The following is a 24619-nucleotide window of genomic DNA, read 5'->3' on the forward strand; positions in this document are numbered from 1 at the left end:
TGTACGATCTATTCCAGGAAAGAAATGATAGTTTACAGGCTACAATGAATACAATTTCGTATAACATTAAGTCAGAACAGCATTATAGCTTAACACAAGGCAGTCTCTTTGATGCATTCCAGATCTTTGAAAGTCCTGCATTGCTTAGTCGTGCTGACTGGAGATTGTAAGAATTGAAACTGAAGATATCTGGAGGGCAATTGGTTGTCTATTCCTGGCTTTACATTATGGTTTACATCTGGTGGTATTCCATGGTTAAGCTGTTGCTTTGTAGTGTGTGTTTCAAATAGCTAGTTATCTCTACAGTTTAATCGATCTTGACTAAATCCTAAAAATTATGAATGCTATCTTCTACTTCCTTATTTCTTTCCCCCCCCAATACTTGCCAAGAAATATAGCTGATTTGTCTGCTTCACCACAGGCTGTTGTTATCTTTTGGCAACAGGAGGTTCTTTGAATTTTGCTGTAGTTTTGGCTTTGGAGAGGGGAGAGAGAAGGAGAAAACATACCATAATATTAATTTTGTTAAAATTAAGTTTATATCCCAGAAAGCATCCATCCTGTCTGTCTTTACATCAAGTTTGATGTAAAGATAAAGGCAAAAAGAATAGAGTTATGTTGAAAGGTGACAGATTTTGAATGATTTTATGAAACCATAAAAAAATCCTTTTGATATTTGCTATCTTGTACCAATGCATTGCAATAAATCCCCATTTATTTGAGAGGCACGGCCAATCTTCTTAAAGCCTTTTTAGGATTCCTTTCAGAAATTGAATTCTGACCAATGCTATCCAATAAATTGATGGACAGATATTATAGAAGTTTTTAGTAATTTTAGCAATGCATTCTATTGGATCGTTTTAACAATATAATATATTGGAGTCATTCTAGCAATGTAATCTAGCATATTCCAAAGTAATCCTCATTGAGCTCTTTGGGACCTATTTTCAGATAATGAGCATTGAATTGCAGCCTAATAGATATTGTAATAGCAAAACCATTGAGAGATATAGGCCATTTCATCATTTCATGCATTTGCTCTTTTGTAAAGGGATGGTAATTATGTTTTTAATATATATTTTTGCTTCTCTTCAGATTTTCAGTCACAGACACATAAATTTAAAGAGACAATCTAAGCACTGAACTTCTTTCTTCACCTCTTCAAGACAACTTCAGCAACAAGTTTTACCTTTCCTTAAAAGGTAAATAAGGTGAAAAAATATTTTCTTTTTAATAACGTATTTTATAAAAGACTTTCATTTGATCTGATGTTTCACACAAACTGCGTCGTCTTAAATGTTTCCAGCTTCATTTCTGCTTCAGTTTTTTCCCCAAGCCTAGTTCACCTTCTAAGAATTGATTGTCTCCATTGATATATTCCATGAATGTTGTGATTGTTACACCCCATCTGGGTAAGGAATGTTGGGAGTGGACAGAGATATCCCACCATTTTCTTTTCTCTTTACCTACTAAACAAGGGTACTCTATCAAAGTTTCAAAATGGATACTCTCTGCCATTATTGATCAATATAGTAAAATACTGAGCCTGAATGATACTTCAAATGTAAACATTTCTCAGTCCCATGAACATATACATTTATATAGAAGTTACAAATATTATAGTATAACTTCTATTGTACCTATTCCTGTGCTTCTTTCTTTATATTTTACCACTTTCCTCAGTCTACAGATAACCATTTTCTCTTGTGCTGCTTTCCTGGGTTACCGTAATCCCTAAGGAATATTGGATTCCTGTTGCCCCAAGAATCCTTTGGAAGTCCTCTACTATGTACACTGGAAATTGACAAAATAATTTCCTTCCATTTTATGTTTACATCTACAAAAAAAAAAAGTAATTTAGCATCCCACTTATCAATATGTCTTTAAATTACATGGCGCCTAAGTTAGATTTTATTATGGGTAGGAGGTGCAGTATTGTATTTTTAAAAAGAATAATTGCTAGAACTGTTAAGTTGGAAAGATGTGCAATTTACACTTAGTGCTTAACTGAAATGGAAAGAGCATGGTTAAATTATGACATTGAATGATGCATGCTAGATAAAACAGTGTCATATTTGTGCCATTATATGCTTTGTCATTGGAGAGAAAATTATAGAGTAATTGATAGAACAGATTGGTAAATTATATTATAATACCACTAATATTTATTTGGTGCCAGCAACAGTATTTCATTGTGTGTTTTTCAGATACTAGCCACCATTTCAATGTGAATGATGAATAGAGAGCTCTTGATTTCTATGGTACAGCCACTTTGTTTAATCTGATCATTTATTCCAGCTCATACAATTTTTTAGGATCTGTACAGATTGGTTGGCATGTTTTTATGCCCTTCCTTAGGGACAGTTTTCACCATTTCACCCTTTGGTAGAATACAGTACTGATATTTGGTACAGAACTTGTTTACAGAATTATCAGGGCGACGTAAAATGCGAAATTCTTAAAGTGATAATGTTTAATTGATGAAATTGTTCATAATCAGTGCTGAATGATTTGTGCAAGCTGGCACCGCATCATTAGAAATGTGCTATAGTTATTTTCATTTATTATTATTATTATTATTATTATTATTATTATTATTATTATTATTTCTTGCATCTTAAATCTTTATTTCAAATATTGACTTCAAAGTAATGTTGGACCTGCTTCAGAAACCGAACTGGTTGGATTAGTTCCTGGAAGTCACAGAGATCAGTGTCTATTGGTGTCACTGTCTTTGAAGGCCATTTGCCTTTCACTTTGGAACACTTGTGCACTTAGTTGGTCACTGTGGGAACAAACTGCTAGATTAGATAGGCAGGTGTGTGTGTGTGTGTGTGTGTGTGTGTGTGTGTCCATCCAAGCAGGATACTGTTTATGCTTTTATGTCCTGATTATGGAAATACATGGTTGATAGAGATGCTTTTAGAATACAATTTAAACCCATCAATGATCAAAGCAAATTTCAAAAAAGGTTTGGATAATTAGAACTGTGTCTTAGGTAAACTATCGTATATATTTCTATTTAGCTTAAATGTCTCTGATGATAAGAGTACAGTACAGACTTCTTCAGTACTAGATAGTGTACAGTTCTTACCTTGATGCAGTTGTCATCCTTTTTGAATAAGATGAAAATATGATTCATCAGTTTAACAAACAAACCATCAGGTTGTGCTCCTATGGTAAGTGTGTTGCATGTAAGTGGTCCTTGTTGGAATGGAATGAATGACATATTTACAGAGTAATATAATCAGTATTGACAGCATTTGGAGTACTACGGTGTAGATACTTACAGAGCTTTGCTATTTGATGTGTTTCCTTTAGGTTGTTGCTTATATGAATATCCTAGTGTTTTTTCATTCTTATTTCTGTAATAATATTTTAAAGGAATATTCATGTTTGTAAATGTTTTTTTTTTAAATTACTGTGGGGAATGTATTAGTGCCCCCTGCTGTTTGAGTGAGAAAACTTTTACTCAACAGGAACAGAAAAAAATAATTGTAGTTTATTTTTACTATATTCAATTGCATTTAAACGGAAATTAATTCTTTTTAAAATGTTATCTATTTAGTGTTTATGAATTGTGAATATTGGTTGATAATTGTACACTATTAAAACTGACTTAATGGTAATGTAATTCTTTATAAATATTGCCCTGCATTCAACATTTTAAAGATATATTTCATGTTTATATTCTGCTTTCCCGCTAATACTGGATAGTAAAATATGCAAATGTAAAATATGTTGACATTTTCATGTTGCAGAAATTTAAGGAAGACAAAATACCTCTTCAGTTCTTAGTTCAAATATTATTGGTGGTCTCTTGTAAACATAATATATATGAAAAATAGGACTAGGACTGATTATCTTCATCTGGAAAATGCTTTAATGTTGTGAAAAGAGATGCTTCATATGCCTTCTCATATTTGTGAACTAAAGAAATTAGAAAAGAGTGGACAATGGTTGCTTTTCCTGTATGGGTAATCCTCACTTAATGACCATAATTGGGATTGGCATTTCTGTTGCTAAGTGACACCATCATTAAACATCACATGACCATTCTGGATTTATGATGTAAGTAACTTTGCTGCAGTCACTAAGCAAATCACCTGCAGTCATTGAGTGAAATATTCCATGACTACAATTTGCAATTTTATTGCTGGCTTCTCCATTGGCTTCACTTGTTAGAAGCTGGCTGTGAGACCGCGACAACAATAAGTTTAAGTTTAAGTTTAATCAGATTTGTTTGCCGCCCCTCTCCGCAGACTCGGGGCGGCTCACAGCAACAGCAACACAATGTACAACAAATCCAATATTTAAATTAATTAAATTAAATGCATCCTGGTTGCATGCACATGAATGTGAATATAGAAACCTTTAACTTGTTTTGCAGCTCTCTGAAGTTTTCAAATCTTTTTATTTTCACATTGAGGAAATTAAAATAATAAAAAATGTATTCTGTTAAGTCTTAGGGTATTTTGTAGATCAGGGAACTTTATATAGTACTTTTCCTAATTACTGTAGCCGCACTGAGTTTTCAGAGAGGGGTGGCACACAAATAATAATAATAATAATAATAATAATAATAATAATAAGCCAGAATTGAAAAATCAACAGACGATCCAAAGTGCAGACTCTGTAAAGAAACAGATGAAACAATCGATCTCATACTCAGCTGCTGCAAAAAGATGGCACAGACTGACTACAAGCATAGACACGATGCTGTGGCACATATGATCCACTGGAACTTGTGCCAGAACTACCATCTACCAGTGGCAAAGAACTGGTGGGATCATAAGCCCGAAAAAGTGGTCGAAAATGAGCAAGCAAAACTACTGTGGGACTTCCGATTTCAGACTGACCGGATTCTGAAGCATAACACACCAGACATCCTGATTGTGGGGAAAAAGAAAGCATGGATCATCGACATCGCAATCCCAGGAGACAGCAGAATTGAGGAGAAGCAGCTAGAGAAATTAGTGAAATATGAAGATCTAAAAATCGAGCTGCAATGACTCTGGCATAAGCCAGTGAAAATGGTCCCAGTGGTACTTGGCACGCTGGGCGCAGTGCCAAAGGATCTCAGCGGACATTTGAAAACCATTGGAATTGACAAAATCTCCATCTGTCAATTGCAAAAGGCCGCTTTACTGGGATCGGCAAACATAATTCACTGCTACATCACGCAGTCCTAGGTGCTTGGGAAGCGCCCGACTGGTGATGAAATATGAAATCCAGCATAGTGATCTTGTTTGCTGTGTTGTATTGACACAACAACAACAACAACAACAACAACAATAATAATAATAATAGCCTTGCCTCTTGACCTAAAGTATAGGTAGTCTACTTATGACCAGGACAGTTGTATAATATTCTTAATTAATGCAATTGAAAGAAAAGTTTCTGTTTGGTAGTATGAGATGTAAAAGCAATTTGACCATTCAGACATGCAAGAATAAATGAAAATGATAATTGTTTAGTGAGTATCTTCATTAAAAAATGTACATTTTTGAATAAATAGTTTAAACATAATAGTATTCATGTATCCAGAAGGCAAAGGAATGCATGCAAAAATCAAGACTGCACTGATGGTTTCTTATTAAATGTAAGGTTGATGTGAGAATTATTTGGTAATGACAAAAGTGAAACCTGGGGAAAAAAGGGATACTGAAGAAAAGAAAATAAGTAAAAGGAATGAGAACAGGAATGCCAATGATAGGTCAGAATTTGGTGGGTCCATTTATCAGAAGGTCAGGGAGAACCTTGAAACTGCCATAAATATTAACTGGGTATCTGGCACCAATAGCACTCATTTTGGAATTGCAGCAAAATATCAGCTGGCTCCTACTGCATCCATTTCTACAAAAGTGAACAACACTAGTCTAATTGGAATCGGCTACACCCAATCCCTGAGGCCAGGTATGAAACTCACACTGTCTGCCCTGGTCGATGGGAAGAACATCAATGCCGGTGAACAACAACTTGGCCTTGGCCTGGAATTGGAGGCTTAAATGCGTGAAGAAAACTGCTGCAGAAAATGGATAGTGGAAGAATATGGCCTTAAAAATGTAATTCCAGTATGACTTGGAGGGTTCCCCCCCCTACTCACTGGGATGCCTTACACAAGAGCTGTATTAAGAATATTTAAGCAGTTCCTTGTTAGCTGGCTTTAGTTAAGTTGGTTCTTGATCTAGTTCTCAATTCTCCATTAGTGCAGTAACTACATAATACATTATTTAAATGTACTTAACTATTGGATGCGGTACCCACAAATAATGAAATAGACTTAATGAAACCTGTAAAAAAATGAAAAAGCAACTGTAGAAATAGTAAGAGTGGTTAGATTTATGCATACTATTACATATCAGACCTACATATCATTCTTAACTTCATATTATTAGATTTGTATTGTACTTTGTTTCTATCACTGCTGTGAGCCACCCCGAGTCTACGGAGAGGGGCGGCATACAAATTAAATAAATAAATAAATAAATACATAAATACTTACATGTCACCCATAGCACACTCTGGACAGTTTATAATGTCAGCATATTGCCCCCAGCAATCTGGGTCCTCATTTTACCCACTTCAGAAGAATGATGAAAGTCTAAGTCAACCTTGAGCCCCATCAAGATTGAATTCCAGACTATGGGTTTGCCTTTAATAATGCATTCTAATCACTGTGCCCTCAGGGTTAGTTTAATTTTAGGAAGAGAAAGGATGAGTCCACTGTGTAAGTGTATCTATATATTTGTCCCGTTAAGCTTCATTTGATTGAACTAGGGTATCATCGGGAAACAATTTCTGAATCAACGTAACACAAATGGGCTAATTTAAAATGTGTGTCTAAAATCCAAAACCCATTATTCACATGGGAGTGAGACTTTGGCAAAATTGGGTGCTTAAGTGCTGCTGCACCACCATTCTGCCATGGTCAGCTGATCATCATTTTCAATACAGTAAGACCTCACCTATCGCTGGTGTTACGTTCCAGACCCGGCCGCGATAGGTGAAATCCGTGATGGGGAATTTATCGACTGATAGTCCTTATTTAAGTATTTATATTGTAATTGTTTGGTACGTTTTCATTGTTTTAAGTGTTTATAAACCCTTCCCACACAGTATTTATTTTAGATACAGTATTTAAATACAGTATTTACAATTTTAGATATATATTTTTTGAAAAACCTGCCGATCGAGTTCTGCGGGCTGTTTAAATCTGCCGATCGACTTCCTCAGAAACCCACGAACCAGCAAAGATCCGCGAATGATTTTTCTCATTAATATTTCTTGAAAACCCGCGATGAAGTGAAGCCGCAGTAGGTGAAGCGCGGTATAGCGAGGGACTACTATACTCCCTGACAACTTCCTCCCAAGGATATTCAATGAGCAATCTGGCAGGAAGTTGGAAGTTGCTGCTTCTCCCACTGCTTTTTTGCCCTTGGCCACTTTTCTCTGTTTCAATGTTTTGTTACTGAATATAGGTTGGCTCGTCAGAACATAAATTCCTCTCCCAATAGAATTAACGGTATTATAGAAGAGGAAAATATGTGAATTATGAGAGAGAGAGAGAGAGAGAGAGAGAGAGAGAGAGTGCAGAGTTCCTCTGAAATGTGTGAAATTTACTCAAGTAATGGAAAATGGATAAAAACATTTTAAGTTGTGCAAATGTGGGTATGTAATATGAAGATTGTTATGAGGGGTGAATTTTTTGTTAAAAGAAGCAAGAGCAGCTATGCAATAATGCTTATTAGAAATTGGAATTGAAAATGTTGGGAGAAACCTTAAAACAATTGAATGCTTTGGAAATGGCTTAGTGTGTAATAGGAAACAAACAATCAAGCATGAATGTAAGATGAATCTGGATGCAATATGAAAATAAGTGATCAGTGTTGAAGAGGTATGTCCAGGTAGAAAGAATGAATGATGGCTGAATTGCAAACAAATATCTGTTAATGGGTCAAAAGAAATAAAACTTCAATAAAATTATGGTTAGTTGTATTCAATCAGTATTTTGTAGAACAAAAGATAATGTATGAATTTTCATTGAGTGTGACAAAAGTATTGGAAGGTTGCAAAAGGTGATTACATGTCCCTGGGACACTGTAGCCATCATAAATATGTGCCAGTTGCCAAGCGTCCAAATTTTGACCATAAGGATACCACAAGAGTTGTAAGTATGGAAAAATGGTTATAGGTCACCTTTTTCAGTGCCGTTGTAACTTCAGGTCACTAAGCAAAGTGTTTAAGTCAAGGACTACCTGTAGTATGACAAGTTATAGCAGGCGATGTTGGTGTTGGATTTTCTTTCTTCTTATTTCTCGCCTTTATTTTCTTTTGCTTACTATTTATTCCCTTCTGCCTTTCCATAATGCTGCTTATCCTGAAAGGAAAGATAGTGGCAGGATGTATTTGTAAGTATAGGAAATGGGAAAACTAAAAGATGCAGTAATTGCAGGCAATTTCTCTTTTTTGGAATGCATTTCTTTTCCCATTTCATAATGGAAGTGGGATATTCTGATCTAGCAGGAGAGATTCTTAGCAAACCCTAGAGCAGTGATGGCGAACAGGTGGCACACGGAGCCATATCTGTTGGCATGCGAGTCGTTGCCCTAGCTCAGCTCCAACGTGCATGTGTGTGCCGGCCAGCTGATTTTTGGCTCGCAGAGAGGCTCTGGGAGGACGTTTTTGGCTTCCAGGGAGCCTCCAGTGGGGTGGGGGGTGGGCGTTTTTACCCTTCCCTGGCTCCAGGAAAGCCTTTGGAGCCTGGAGAGGGCAAAACACGAGCCTACTAGGCCCACCAGAGGTTGGGAAACAGGCCATTTCTGGCCTCCAGAGGGCCTCCCGGGGTGAGGGAAGCTGTTTTCGTCCTCCCCAGGCATTGAATTATGGGCGTGGGCACTCGCGTATGCATGATAGCATGCATGCATGCTCTTTTGGCACCTGGGGGAAAAAAGGTTAGCCATCACTGCCCTAGAGATTTTCAGGTAGATGAATTAACACTGGGAATAATTTCCACATAGTGAAGAATATATGGTGGACCAAGCATTTCCCTCACTGTATTATTTTGCTGCCAAGGACTACTTAATTTTTTGTTCTGAATTCAAAATAGACTGATGACAGAGCTTTCTGGATCTCATGGGCTACTTCTGAAAAGAGTTGCCTAGCACATATTTAAAGAATATACTTTACAAATAAATGTTAGAATGGCTTTTGGGTACGCGAGGAAGGTCGGCTAGGAAAGAGTGCAAAGAAAATCCAATATACAGTGATACCTTGTCTTAGGAATCCCTCTTCATATGAACTTTTCGTGATACGAACCCGGTGTTTAAGATTTTTTTGCCCCTTCTTCCGAACTATTTTCACCTTATGAACCCGAGCCGCCGCTGCTGGGATGCCCCGCTTCCGGATTTCCGTTGCCAGCCGAAGCGCTGGTTTTCCCCTAAGGCTACCTTCGCTGGGAAACCCCACCTCTGGACTTTTGTTGGCAGCCGAAGCGCTGGGATTTCCCTGAGCCTCCCCTCGCTGGGATTCAAAGCAGCGCCGGCAAAAATGAAGGGAATCCCAGCGAGGGGAGCCTCAGGAAAATCCCAGCAATGCAAGAATGGGTGCTTCAGCTGGCAACGGAAGTCCAGAGGTGGGGTTTCCCAGCGAGCCTCAGAGGTGGGGTTTCCCAGCGAGCCTCAAGGGTATCCCAGCAGTTCGGCTGGCAACGGAAATCTGGAAGTGGGGTTTTCCAGTGAGGGGAGGCTCAGGAGAATCCCAGTGCTTCGGCTGGCAACGGAAGTCCAGAGGCGGGGATTCCCAGTGATGCAAGGAAAAAGGGGTGACTTTTGGGATGGGGTTGCACGCATTATTTGCTTTTACGTTGATTCCTATGGGGAAAATTGCTTCATCTTACAAACTTTTCTACTTACGAACCTGGTCACAGAACAAATTAAGTTTGTAAGACGAGGTATCACTGTACTATGACCTGTGCTACTAGATGACATAAAACAAGTTTTGGCCTTCTTTCATGTTCTAATATTTCTTCAGGTATTTGAAGAATGCTCTCACGTTGCCCTCAGCCATGCCTTTTCAACAGTTCTTGGTACCTAGATACTGCAATTATTATTGTTGACATTGGTTTCTAGTCCCTTGACATTTTTTAATCCTCTTCTGAAACTATTCCAGCGTGTCTGAGAGCTTTCTATTGTGTGACATCCAGAATTGGGCACAGTCCTCGAGGTAGAAACTGTCCCATTGAGTGTATTGTTGACATCTGAACTCAAAGGGTGTTTAAAACTTGAGTAATGCTTGAATGGGGCAAATTCGCATAATAGGGCCTAGCAATATTATGTCATCTGTAATTTTAAGGATTATGCATTTTATTTGTGTTTTATAAGTTAATATATTTATTGTATATTTAGCAATTTACAGCAAAAAAATTAAAATCAAGATGTTAAAAACAAGGGAAACAAACAATTTAAATTAGAAGTGAATAGCTTGTACAAAAATATAAGATGTAAAGAACTTAGACAAGTGAGTCCGTGGAGAGGGGCGGCATACAAATCTTAATAATAATAATAATAATAATAATAATAATAATAATAATAATAATAATTATTATTATTATTATTATTATTATCATTTAGATTTGTATGCTGCCCCTCTCCGTAGACTTGGGGCGGCTCACAGCAATGATAAAAACAATATATAATGACAAATCTAATAGTTAAACTCTAAAATAACAATAATACATTTTTTAAAAAGTCTAAAAACAAGGAACCCCAATATATAAAAAACATACATACAGTCATATCATACACAGAAAACTACATAGGCAGGGGTAGGTGTTTCAGTTCCCCCACGCTTGACAACAGAGGTGGGTTTTAAGGAGTTTACAAAAGGCAAGGAGGGTGGGGGCAGTTCTAATCTCTAGAGGGAGCTGATTCCAGAGGGTCGGAGCCGCCATAGAAAAGGCTCTTCCTCTGGGTCCCGCCAACCGACATTGTTTAGTTGACGGGACCCGGAGGAGACCAACTCTGTGGGACCTAACCAGTCGCTGGGATTCGTGCGGCAGAAAGCGGTCTCGTAGATACCCTGGTCCGGTGCCATGAAGGGCACTTGAATTGTGACCGGAAACTGATCGGCAACCAGTGCAGACTGCGGAGTATTGGAGTAACATGGGCATATTTAGAAAAGCCCATGATTGCTCTCGCAGCTGCATTCTGCACGATCTGAAGTTTCCGAACACTCTTCAAAGGTAGCCCCATGTAGAGAGCGTTACAGTAGTCGAACCTCGAGGTGATGAGGGCATGAGTGACTGTGAGCAGTGACTCCCGGTCCAAATAGGGCCGCTACTGGTGCACCAGGCGAACCTGGGCAAACGCCCCCCTCGCCACAGCTGAAAGATGTTTCTCTAATGTGACCCTCTCTGAGGGGGTCAATAATTCCCCCCCCCCAGGATGATGGACAGACAGATGGAATTGTCCTTGGGAGGCAAAACCCACAGCCACTCCGTCTTATCAGGGTTGAGTATTACTATTATTATTATTATTATTATTATTATTATTATTATTATTATTATTGTTATTATTTTCCCTCGGTTGCCAAAAGAGTGTGGTTGCGCACTGTCATGCATGTGCGAGTGCCCATACCCATAATTCAATGCCTGAGGAGAGTGAAAACAGCTTCCCCTACCCCTCAGAGGCCTTCTGGTGACCCCAGTAGGCTCATGTTGCACCCTCCTCAGCTTCCAAAGGCTTCCCTGGAGCCGGGGGAGGGCAAAAATGCCTCCCAACCTCCTGAGGCTCTCTGGAAGCCAAAAACGCCCTCCCAGAGCCTCTGTGGGAGCCAAAAATCAGCTGGCTCGCACACACATGCACATTGGAGCTGAGTTAGGGCAACTGCTTACGTGCCAGCAGACATGGCTCCATGTGCCACCTGTGGCACCCGTGCCATAGGTTCGGCATCACTGTGTTAAACCCTTAAACTATGCAGATAATGTATTTCTAACTTAGAGTGACAAAAATCAAGGTTTGAGATCGAATTCCCATCAGATGAATTTATGGTACCTGAAGGCAACTTATACAACCTCAGTAAGCAAAGGGTTAATCTTTAAGATATATTTATGTACCTTATAGTAGCATTCCCCAACCTTTCCAGCTTTGCAGATTGGTGGAGACGGGGGACAGAACGGATGGTTCTGTTCACTCAAATGGAGCTTTATGCGCATGTGCCTGACGCTCACGCAAATGGAACTGGGTATGTGTGCTCGCCTGCTGCTGTGCTGCCTGGTTCTAAATGGGCCATGACCCAGTATCAGGCCATAGCCCATCAGTTGGGGACTTTCACCTTATACGACTGTGTTTCATACTGAATGTATACTACTTGTTAGTAGCAATGATTGCACCCATGTAAATTGACTATTTTTATTAAAATGGTTTCAAATATTATAAATTCATTTTATTGAGAGTCTGATTGGTTTCTTTGTAGCTTTTATTATTTTCTGTTCTGCTTGGTTCTTGCAACCAAAGGAAACTGGTTTTTGTGTTCTGTTTTCTTTGAAGTTTTATTTAATGGCACAAAAGAAAAAAAATTAAAGAACTTTTAACATGATTAAATAATGTGAACTTTTAGGAAAAAAGCATTTAAAATCTAATAGATAATTATAGGAATAAAGACAAACAAGTGTTAAAAATGACTGAAGCAGTGGAAAATTATATATTGAAAATTGCAAAAAGTCTTTGACTTTTTAAAAGAAAAGTATTTGCAGTTTTCAATATACATGTATAATTTTCCACTGCTTCAGTTATTTTCAACACGTATTTGTCTGTATTCCTATAATAATTATCCGTTAGATTTTAAATGTTTTTTCCTAAAAGTTCACATTATTTAATCATTCTAAAAGTTCTTTAAATAAAAACATAATTATTTTTTTCCAAATCTTTTCAATATTATTACTTCAGTTTTTCAGTCTTGCAGATATAAGCATTTATATTTTGGTTATTCCTAATAGTAAAAATAATGGATGCATTGGTTAATTGTGTTCTATAATTGTAATTATATCTATCCAAAATATATTGCCCTCATTTGTTTACTTATCAGTCTAAATATAAAATTATCTAATCACAGTATGGTAGATACCTAAGCATCCTTTGTAATTTGTATTGTGATTCTTATAAGAAATCTACAAGCTTGCAATCAGATTCGTATATAATTTTGGATCTTTCAGATAAATGCATTTCCATTGCTTATTTGATATAGTCATTCTAAAAGTTTTGTTCATCTGATTGTTATTTGAAACTTCTTTGTAATTTGGATGTCCATTATATAATTCTCCGTACTGAAGGAGCGGGTCCAGCAGTCACATGGGTTGCTCATGTCCAATCCGGTGGAACTGAGCCTAGTATTAAAAAAGCTTGCCGGATCCGCCCCTTCCCCAGAATTCGCTCAGTTCGCATATCCTGCGGTTGTATTGTGATAGCTCGTTCAACATTCTAACACCTTCCCTTCGATCTTTCCTTCAAAAAAAGTAGTAAGATTTATTGTCTTTATTTAATTACTTGCACTAATTGCGCCAGCCGTTTAAAAGGAAAAAAGAAAAAAAGCGGCTCGGCTTTTTTCCTTGGGAGAAGTTGCGGTTTCGTTTTCCCCCGGCGGTTTTGCCGGTTACGATTCCTGCGGCCGCTTGTGGATTCTTCTAATCCCTTGGCCTGGAGGTTCTGGTGCAAGTATTTATTATTGAATTATTGTTTATTTATTGTATATAAGGGCTTATAAAATACCTCCTGCGGAGTGAGACGCCTTCTAGTCTCCTGGACTTAGTCGATCGCTTTTCCCTTAAGATATTCTACGGAGCGATTTTTTCGGCGCGAAGGCCTTCGCGCCCTTTTTTAAAAAATCTAGGCCTCTCGTGTTGGCCTTTTGCCAGCCGCGTAGGCCTCAGTCCACCGCGTGGATCCGGGAGCGGGCCTTGGGGGTCCCAGGCTAAATTCTCCACCGGCTAAGCCTCCAACCAGAGTGCCTTGGTTTAACTTAATTGCAAAGTTTAGGGAGGCTGGCCCCGCTGGATTTGGCACGAACTCTGGGTTTGCCCAGATTGTCCTCACGTTTCAGCAGCTTCGAGGCCTCGAAGCAGGATCCATTCCTCTTGGGAAGTCCTTGAAATCTTCTCCCTTTAATTTAGTTATTGGCTCAGCCTTGTCTTCTGTTAATTGTCAGACTATGGCTACTTTTCCCAAGAGAGGCACAACTAAAGGTCCCAGAGAGGCCAGGCCTACAGGCGATGAGATTACTAGTATCCCACAGGCCTCTTCCTCCTCTTCTCCAGGGGCCCGCCCCTCGACCAAGGTCTCCAGGGCCGAGAAGAGAAGGGACCTAGCCCTACAAAAAATTCATGACAAATCAGCAAAACGTTTGAAAGTGCAGGCCCAAGTAATCAGTAGTCAGGACCCACCAGAGGCCTCTAGTCTGCCTCCTTCTGGGGTCCCTGTGTTATCTCTGGATGAGCCAAACCTAGACAGACCCCAACCTAACCTATGGGGCATAGGTCCAGAGGAACCAGATATTATTGAAGATTCCCCCCAGCCAGGATCCTCCCAGGCCTTTAGGGATTCTTCTGCCATTTCTGCTGATATTTCCAGTTTACCTCCTGAGTTCCAATCTATGTTTGCTGTGTTGTCCAAAGCCATTGATGCCAAACTCTCCTCCATCAATGAGCTCCCTTTACCTCTTCCTCCTTCTCGTTCCTCCCGCCCCTTGGGTTCTTCCCCAGCGGTCTGAGCTCCTATTCAGGATGATTCAGAATCCTCCCAGGATGAATATGAGGATGTAGAGGAGGATGAAGACCCTTTTCAGGGCTTATCAGAGGATGAGGAATCCCAAATAAAGGTCCCTCCTCCAATTACTATTTTTCCTTCTCAACTATTCAAATCTCTCCTCCTCAAAGCTAGAATTTCTACGGGATTAGCAGCCCAGGAGAAACAAGCCTCCACTTCCACTGATCCCCCGGAGGAGAATTTACCTTACTTCACAGAGGAACAGGAGGATAACGAGGTAATTCCTATGCCTAAATTGTTTAAAGATGCCTTACTCAAACAGTGGGATTTTCCAGCCTCTGGCCTTAATCCCTCCACCAAGGACAGAAAGTTGTATAAACTCTCCTCTTCCTATGAAGAGCTTCTATCTTTCCCCAAACCAGATGAACCTGTCAAGATTCTTCACTCGGCAGCGGCTGTGCCAGGCGAGGCGGAGGAAGTCCTCCGTCCAGAGGACAAGCGCATCGAGCAAATGCTCAAAAGAGGATTCTCCGCTGATTCCTGGGCCATTAAAAGCTCTGCAGCGGCCTCCTTCTTCTCCAGAGCCATGCTGCTGTGGCTTCGCCAACTTCAACAGCACATTCCTCCCGATGACTTGAGAGGTCAACAAGACTTCAACAAGGTCTTTGCAGCTGCCCAGTACGTGGCTGATGCCACCTTGCAATCTACTAGATTTTCTGCTAAGTCTATTGCAGCTTCTACAACGGCAAGAAGACTCCTATGGATTCGCCCTTGGCAAGCGGGAGTTCGCCAAAAGTGGCAGTTATCCCAGGGCCCCTTAAAGCGCGACCTTCTCTTCGGTGACCTTCTGGATCCACTCCTCACGGAGACCACGGATAAGAAGAAGGTTTTGGGCCCAACCACGAAAAAGGTTACCAAAACGCAGTCCTTTCGTCGCCCAGGGCGCCAGCAAGATCAAGCGGCTTCCTATCAGAGATCTCCAGGTCAGTATTCCCCCCGCTTTCGTTCCCAAGGTAGGAACTCCAGGGGTAGAGGTTTTCGTTTCCAAAGGGGAGCTTCCTCTAACAGGGCTTCAAAAAAACCTAGATGGTAATCTTTCCTCCATTCCCATAGGGGGTCGCTTAGCTCATTTCGCTTCAAATTGGCGTCTCACCTCCAAGGACCCTTGGGTCATTGACACTGTTCAAACAGGTCTTCTTTTAGAATTTATTTCTCCTCCCCCTAAACGTTTTATTTCCTGCCCTTCTCCCAGGTCATCCTCAGATTGTAACCGTATGGAGGAGGCCATTTCTCATCTATTGTCCATTAGAGCCATTCAACCGGTCCCTTCCGGTCAGAAGGGCCTAGGTTTTTACTCCATTCTATTTATGGTTCCAAAGTCCTCCGGAGGTTGGAGAGCCATTTTGGATTTAAAGAAACTAAACCTATTCATCAAATATAGGAAGTTTAAGATGCACTCCTTGTCTTCTATTTTGGCCGCCATTCACTCGGGAGATTTCATGGTCTCCTTAGACCTCACTGAGGCCTACCTTCACATTCCTATAGCCAAATGCCACAGAAAATTTTTACGTTTTTCCTTTCAAGGCAGGCATTTCCAGTATAGGGCGATGCCATTTGGCCTTTCCTCGGCCCCTCGGGTCTTTACAAAGCTCTTGGGGTCCCTGGCGGCCTATATCCGGGCGTCTCCCATCCACATTTTATGTTATCTTGATGATATTTTAATTCATGGGAACTCCCTAGAGAGAGTGAAATCAGACCTTTCTGTCACCATGTCAGTCCTTCAGGACCATGGGTTTTCCATCAACTTTGAAAAAAGCCACCTCCAACCTTCCACTTCCATTCCGCACCTGGGATCCATTATTGATTCAAAATCTTCCCAGGTTTTTCTCTCTCCCGAGAGAAAACTCAGTATAGTGGAGTTAATTTCTAACATTTTATCTAATCCTTCAGTATCCATAGTTACTCTATCTTCTCTTTTGGGGAAGATGGTGTCATGCATAGGCATCATTCCCTGGGCTCGCCTTCATGCTAGGGAACTCCAGTGGCTTCTGTTGCCTTTTCAGAGATCGGGGCACAGCAACTCAAATCGACGCATTGTCATCCCACTGAGTGTTCGCAGATCCTTCAAGTGGTGGATGTCTCCGGCCATGGACAAAGGATCCCCGTTCAGGTGCCCGGATCAATTTGTCATCACCACAGATGCCAGTCTATCGGGATGGGGCGCCCACGCCCAGGGGATGATAGCCCAGGGCACGTGGTCCCCGGAGGAAGCTTCCAGGCCAATCAATTGGCTAGAGTTAAGAGCCGTTTCCCTGGCTCTGAAGCATTTCTCTCCTCGCATTCCCAACCGGCACGTTCTCATTCTCACCGACAACATTGCCACAAAAAGCCATATCTGCAGACAGGGAGGCACGAGATCCAAGGCTCTCATGAGGGAGGCCCTCAAGTTGGGCCTTTGGGCGGAAAAACATCTCCAGTCGCTCCTAGCCGATCACATCTCGGGGAGCCTCAACGTCCAGGCGGATTGGCTATCCCGAGCAACGATAGACCCAGGAGAGTGGAACCTCCATCAAGACCTGTTCCATCAAATCACCCTCAGATTCGGCCTACCAGTTCTGGATCTCTTCGCGACCAATGCGAACGCCCAACTCCCTCGCTTCTATTCCAGATTTCCATCCCCGGGAGCGGAAGCAATCAATGCCCTCCGGAGTCCATGGCCTCCAGGCCTACTCTACGCATTTCCTCCAATTCCAATCCTCCCGGACGTGATTCACAAGGTCCTCACCGAGAGGGCCCGAGTAATCTTAATCGCCCCTCATTGGCCCCGCCGGCCCTGGTTCGCGGATCTCCAACAGCTGTCCGTCCAGGACCCTTGGCGACTCCCCGTTTCGGGGGATATGCTGCGGCAGGGGGCCTCTTTCCATCCAGACCCGGAGTGGTTCCACCTCACCGCTTGGCTGTTATCAGGAGAGATTTAGAACTGCGTGGGCATGACACCGATTCAGTGGAGGTCATTTTAAAGGCCAGAAGGGGCTCAACCAATCGAATCTACGACCACACGTGGTCCAAGTTTCACCAGTGGTGTCTACAGGAAGGTCTCTCCCCTCTGTGCATCCCCATTCACAGAATCATTTCCTTCCTTATGCAAGGCTTCCATAAAGGACTGTCCACCAGCACCCTCCGGCGTCATCTGGCAGCCATTTCATCTGTCCTAGGGGGTCCCCGCAGACAGCCTCTCCGATCCCTCCCTGAAGTTCAGGAATTCCTCAAGGGCATAGCCAACCTCAGACCTTCCAAGGTCCACAGGTATCCATCCTGGGATTTGCCACGGGTTCTCCATTCCCTCACGCAGGCACCATACGAACCCCTAAAATCGGCGTCCCTCAGGTACCTATCCTTTAAGGTAGCTTTCCTGGTGGCTATTACCTCTGCCCGACGCATTTCGGAGCTGGCTGCCCTCTCAATCAGGCAGGACCTTTGCCAATTCCATCAGGACAAGGTAGTCTTGCGACTGGACCCCACCTTCTTACCCAAGGTCAGTTCCATGTTCCACAGATCTCAGGATATTGTCCTACCTTCCTTCTGCCTCCAACGAGACCATCCCTTGGCAATTAGATGGCACACCCTGGATCTCACCAGAGCGCTGAGAATATATATCCAACGCACAGGACCCTTTCGGAGGTCAGAAGCACTTTTTGTAGCCTATCATCCCAGAGTCATGGGGGCCAAAGTGTCTTCAACAGTAATAGGCCGTTGGATCAGAGGGACTATATCTAAGGCCTATGAGTCGGCCTCCCTCTCAGTTCCAAGGAACATCACTGCGCATTCCACCAGGAGCGCAGCCACCTCGGCCGCTTGGGCGACTCAAGCCCCGTTGGAGGAGGTCTGCAAAGCAGCCACTTGGGCCTCGCCAAATTCCTTCATCAGGCACTACAAAATTGATTCTTATGCTTCAGCGGACGCTGCCTTCGGCAGAAGGGTACTCCAATCCGTTATCTCTCACGATAGCAAGCTAATCCCACCCTAGGGACCATCTATTGGGTATGTCCCATGTGACTGCTGGACCCGCTCCTTCAGTACGGAGAATAGGCGTTGATTGCTTACCTGAACGCCTCTTCTCGTACGGTGAGCGGGTACAGCAGTCACTTCCCGCCCTTGTATGTGTCTTCTTTACCTTTCTATTCCTTTCTTCCTCTAACAATGAGAGTTGAACACTACAGAGCTTCACAACTGAGCCTAGTCTATGGATTCGCGAATTCTGGGGAAGGGGCGGATCCGGCAAGCTTTTTTAATACTAGGCTCAGTTCCACCGGATTGGACATGAGCAACCCATGTGACTGCTGTACCCGCTCACCGTACGAGAAGAGGCGTTCAGGTAAGCAATCAACGCCTATTTTGTTAGTTTCAAATTTTGTTACAGACTATGTACTGTATATTGTATTTAAAACAGCTGTTATTTTGTAGTTATAGTGACAAGCGCAGCTATCTTAAACTATTAAATATGTATATTCTAAAAGTCATTTAAAAAATATTTTGGTTTTTCAACCCTTCCATCTACACTACCATCATAGTATACAAATTCCTGAAAACATTCTAAAGAAGGGGTTGCCAACCTTTCGGAACTCAAGGACCACTAAATTCACAATTTTAAATCCTGTGGACCACTAACCAGAATCTTAAAAAAAAGATAAATAGTATTTAGTGCAATATAAAAAATGAAAATAATTTTTCTGCAGACCACAAAAATTTTCTCACGGATCATCAGTGGTCTACGGACCACCAGTTGGTGACCACCGTTCTAAAACATATGTCTATAAAATGGACATTACAGAACTGGTATTGGTACATGGTTGATCACATTCATTTTGAAATCATGGAAATAAGATTAAACAAGTTTGATGAAAATAAATTGGAGAAGTTGATGGTACGATGGAATAAGGTGAAAGATTATATGTTGAGTAGAATTTGTGACGAAAATGTGAAAAATAAATTCCAATCACTCTTTGAATAGTAAACAAATGCAATTTAGAGCTAAGGAAAAAGAAAAGAAAAGAACATAATCTAGTAAATATTTGAATCCTCCCGCAATTGGTGGTGGTGGTAATGGTTATTGTCAGTCGGGTGATGGGCACACGCACTGTGCACTGTTTTATATTTGTTTTATGTAACCTTATGTGCAAAACCAATAAAATATATTTTTTTAAAAAAGCATATGCTGGCATTAATTGGAAAATTTCAGGAGTTAATATTGAGGTTAACTTCACTCTAGTATGTTCTTTAACACATTTTACTGAATTAAAATCATATATTCAAACTCCCCTCACCTGCAATTCAGCCTTCTGGTGGTATCAGGTTAAGTTAACCTAATGCCTCATTTTCACTGTTTCAAGAGTGTAAAACCGCTTAGAAAATATGCAGGGCTGTATGGTCTCTTTGGGTTCAGTTCCTCACAGGCCCTCTGGAATACACAGGACTGTGAACATAGGACCTGTGTGTGATTCGTTAAAGCAACTACATCTTTTCTTTGGCTTATGGAGCTGTTCTATAGGCCTGGGAAAAGACACAGCTACCATAAGGTGTGTTATATTTACCTCTCCCACATGCTCTGAAGTGAATCCAAATTGCTGCCCAATCCCAGAATAGTATGCTACTTTGCAAATTTAAATTTACTTTGCAAATTTAAATCAAAACCCAGTTAACGTAACACTATCTGTAAATGATCTTTTGTCTCCTGAACAATCCCCAATTTGCATGCATAAGAAAATAAAGCAATTTTACACCATTTCTATGATAGGTAAAGGAGCAAAACCCTTTTAATTTTCATCTGCATTTATTGATATGCATAAGTTTAATGGAAGAAATTACTGGAGCTGTAATGTATATATTATTTCTAGTAATGTAACTGTAGTCTTTGTAATTTCTTCTTTTTTCAGAAGGAAGATAAGACAGGTAGCTTGAGGTTCTACTGCTTTGCTTCGTATGTATGTGGAGTCCTTGAGGCTCTCTGGGGTTAGTTATTTACTGACAGATGTTTCATTACCTTACGAGGTATAACCCAGAGGTCCCCAACCTTTTTTGCACCAGGGACCGGCTTTCAGCTAGACCAGTTTTCCATGGCCCGGTGGGGGGGGGGAGCTAGCTGTCAGCGGCGCCGTAAAAGGGGCGATCAAGAGAGGAATGGGTGAATGAATGGACGGAGGGTGGGAAGGAAGGAAGGAAAGAGGGAAGGTACAGGAACAGAAGAAGGGTGCAAAGAAGCAAAGAAAGGTGTGAAAGGGGAGAGTAAGAGAGGAAGGAGTGAAAGAAGGGAATGAGGGAGGAAAGAAGGGAGGAAGGAAAAGGAAAGCAAGAAATGGAGGGAGGAAAGGAAGGGAGGAAAGGAAGGAAGGAAGGAAGAAAGAAGGAAAGAGGGAAGGGACAGGAACAGAGGAAGGAAGCAAGGAAACTTATGAAAGGGGAGAGTAAGAGAGGAAGGACTGGAGGGAGGGAGGGAAGAAGGTAGGAAGGAGAAAGAAAAGAAATAGAGGAAGGAAAGGTAAAAGAGAGAAAGAAAAAGAGCAAGAAAGAAAGAAAGAAAGAGAAAGAAAGAAAGAAAGAAAGAAAGGCAACTTCAAAGAAAGGCTCACTGAGCATCTCTCACTCTCTCTCTCTTTCTATCCCTCTTTCTTTCTTTCTCTTCCTTTCTCTCTCTCCTCTTCCTTTATCTCCTCTTTCTCTCCCCCCTCTCTCCCCCTTTCCCTCTCTCTTTCTCTCTCCCTCTCTTGCTATCTCTCCCCACTTTCCCTCTCTTTCTCCCTCTCTTTCTCTCTCTCCCCCCTCTCTCTTTCTCTCTCTCTCCCCCTCTTTCTCTCTCTTCTTCTCACTTTCTCTCTCTTGTTTTCTTTCTGTCTCTTTTGCTTTCTCTCTCTCTCACTCTTTCTCTCTTGTTTTGTTTCTCACGCTCTTTCTCTCTCTTGTTCTCTCTCTCTTGCTATCTCTTTCTCTCCCCCCCTTTCTCTCACTCTCTCTTTCTCACTTTCTTTCTATCTTGCTGTCTGTTGCTTTCACTCACTCTCGTTCTCTCTCCGTTCTTCTCAGCGGTGACGCGCGCACGCCCTGCCCGCCTCACATTTGCCGAGAGGACTTTCGCCCCGGGCTCTCAGCAAGGGGGTTTGCATGAGAGGCGGGGCCGGCGGAAGGTGATATTCAATGTCGGGGGCGCACGGGCGGTTTTGCACGCGCTCCCTTTCTCCCTGCTAGCCCACTCGGAATACGTATTCAAAATAAGAAAAGCCTTTGCCGGCGAAGGCTTTTCTTATTTTGAATACAGTATTCCGAGTGGGCTAGCAGGGAGATAGGGAGCGCGCGCAAACCGCCCGTGCGCCCCCGACATTGAATATCACCTTCCGCCGGCCCCGCCTCTCATGCAGCCCCCTTGCTGAGAGCCCGGGGCGAAAGTCCTCTCGGCAAATGTGAGGCGGGCAGGGCGTGCGTTCCGGGTGCGGGAGGAGCTGCGGTGAAAGGCAGGAGGTGGCAGAGGAGCAGAGGGGGCAAATCGGGCGGGCGGTGGGCAGCGCGGAAAGGCCGAGGGGGCCCTGGCGCCGCGGACCGGCTGAAAACCCCCAACGGCCCGGTCCCGGTCCGTGGACCGGCGGTTGGAGACCCCTGGTATAACCTCATCGGTACAGTATATCTTCTCCATGTATAAATAGTAAATTCATTTTGCTCTTCAATCTGTGTGTGTGTATGCTCCTCAATTTATAAATACTAGAGATGTCCTAAAAGTAAGTTTACAAGGCAAGTAGCTCTCACAGGAAATCTTCGCGGGGAAAGTTGGTATTACTATCATGTAGCAGGAAGCCAGCAGAAGAGACTGAGCACTGCCATTGATCAGTAGATCATCAACTGGTGTTGTGGTGAAAGTTTGAGATGAGCATGCTCATTCTTTCCCCTGCAAAGTGCGTGCTGTAATAAGCTATGGCACCGGACCAGATTATCTCAGGGACTGCCTTCTGCTGCACGAATCCCAGCGACCAGTTAGGTCCCACAGGGTGGGCCTTCTCTGGGTCCCGTCAACTAAACAATGTCGTTTGGCGGGCCCCAGGGGAAGAGCCTTCTCTGTGGTGGCCCCGGCCCTTTGGAACCAACTCCCCCCAGAGATTAGAATTGCCCCCACCTTCCTCGCCTTTCGTAAGCTTCTTAAAACCCACCTCTGCCGTCAGGCATGGGGGAACTGAGATATTCTTTCCCCCTAGGCCTTACAATTTACACATGGTATGTTTGTATTTTTATAATAAGTGTTTTTTTAGTTGTTGTAATATTGGATTGTTACATGCTGTTTTTTATCACTGTTGTTAGCCGCCCTGAGTCTACGGAGAGCGGCGGCATACAAATCCAATCAATCAATCAATCAATAAATAAATACCTGAATGCTAAGGCATGAAGGCCCAAGATGCTTTCTGAAGTGCACAAAATCGACAGTCAGTGCCACCCGAGAATTTGTTGACAGTTTCGAGATTGAAGGCGAGGCTTTTCTCAACTGTATAGTGACAGGAGATGAAACTTGGGCTTATCACCATCACCAGAGAGCAAACATCAATTAATGCAGGGGCACCATACCCATTCTCTTTCAGCCCAAAAATTCAAAATTCAGCAGTTGGCAAGAAAATTGCTGCAGCAGCATTCATGCCCTTAGCATTCAGGTAGCATATTAAAGCGCACACTTCACACTTGGAGGGAAACAGAATGAAGATGTTGATCTCTAACCTTCACCACAACGCCCGTCGATGATCTACTGACCACTGGCACTGCTCATTCTCCTCTGCTGGCTTCCCGCTATATGATAGCAATACCAACTTTTCCCACGAACAGTCCCTGCGAGAGCAACATGCCTTATAACCTTACTTTCCAGATAACCCTCATAGTACACTAATAGTGGTAGGAATGTCAAAAGATAACGAAGCTTAGACTGATGTGATTGTGAAAAACCTTAGCTATAATTTTAAAACATAGAGGTTGTTAACAACTTGGATCTTTGATCTTCATAAAAATTAGACCATAGCATTAGAATAGAATAGAATAGAATTTTATTGGCCAAGTGTGATTGGACACACAAGGAATTTGTCTTGGTGCACATGCTCTCAGTGTACATAAAAGAAAATATAGATTTGTCAAGAATCATGTGGTACAACATTGTCATAGGGGTCAAATAAGCAATGAAGAAACAATCAACATTAATAAAAAATCTTAGGATAAAAACAACAATTATACCATTTTGTCCATACATCATAATATTCTGAGTCTTTTTGTCCTTTTAGTTCGATGGTTAATTTATCCATATCAGCACAGTCATATATCTTTTTCATTATCATATTTTCCATAGGTATTTGGAGATAGAATAGAATAGAATTTTATTGGCCAAGTGTGATTGGACACACAAGGAATTTGTCTTGGTGCATATGCCCTCAGCGTACATAAAATAAGATATACATTTGTCAAGAATCATGTGGTACAACACTTAATGATTGTCATAGGGGTCAAATAAGCAATGAAGAAGCAATATTAATAAAAATCTTAGGATATAAGCAACAAGTTACAGTCATACAGTCAACATGGGAGGAAATGGGTGATAGGAATGATGAGAAAAACTAGTAGAATAGAAGTGCAGATTTAGTAGAAAGTCTGACAGTGTTGAGGGAATTATTTGTTTAGTAGAGTGATGGCGTTTGGAAAAAAACTGTTCTTGTGTCTAGTTGTCTTGGTGTGCAGTGCTCTGTAGCGACATTTTGAGGGTAGGAGTTGAAACAGTTTGTGTCCAGGATGTGAGGGGTCAGTAAATATTTTCCCCGCCCTCTTTTTGACTCGTGCAGTATACAGGTCCT

The 24619-nt window shown here is 41.8% G+C and overlaps 1 protein-coding gene across 9 annotated transcripts in view; it reads left to right on the forward strand.

Annotated features, from left to right (window-relative positions):
- ATXN1 (ataxin 1) overlaps nucleotides 1-24619 on the forward strand; it is a 349478-nt gene that overhangs the window by 71871 nt on the left and 252988 nt on the right. For 8 of the 9 annotated variants that reach the window (XM_070747309.1, XM_070747310.1, XM_070747308.1 and 5 more), the window contains one exon: nucleotides 1096-1202. The gene's annotated coding sequence lies outside the window, so the exon portion shown is untranslated. Of the gene's footprint in view, nucleotides 1-1095; nucleotides 1212-24619 lie in introns of all 9 variants that reach the window. The other variant, XM_070747307.1, reaches the window with a different exon arrangement.

The sequence above is a fragment of the Erythrolamprus reginae genome, chromosome 3 (assembly GCF_031021105.1).
Source record: "Erythrolamprus reginae isolate rEryReg1 chromosome 3, rEryReg1.hap1, whole genome shotgun sequence".
In the NCBI taxonomy this organism is placed as follows: domain Eukaryota; kingdom Metazoa; phylum Chordata; class Lepidosauria; order Squamata; family Dipsadidae; genus Erythrolamprus; species Erythrolamprus reginae.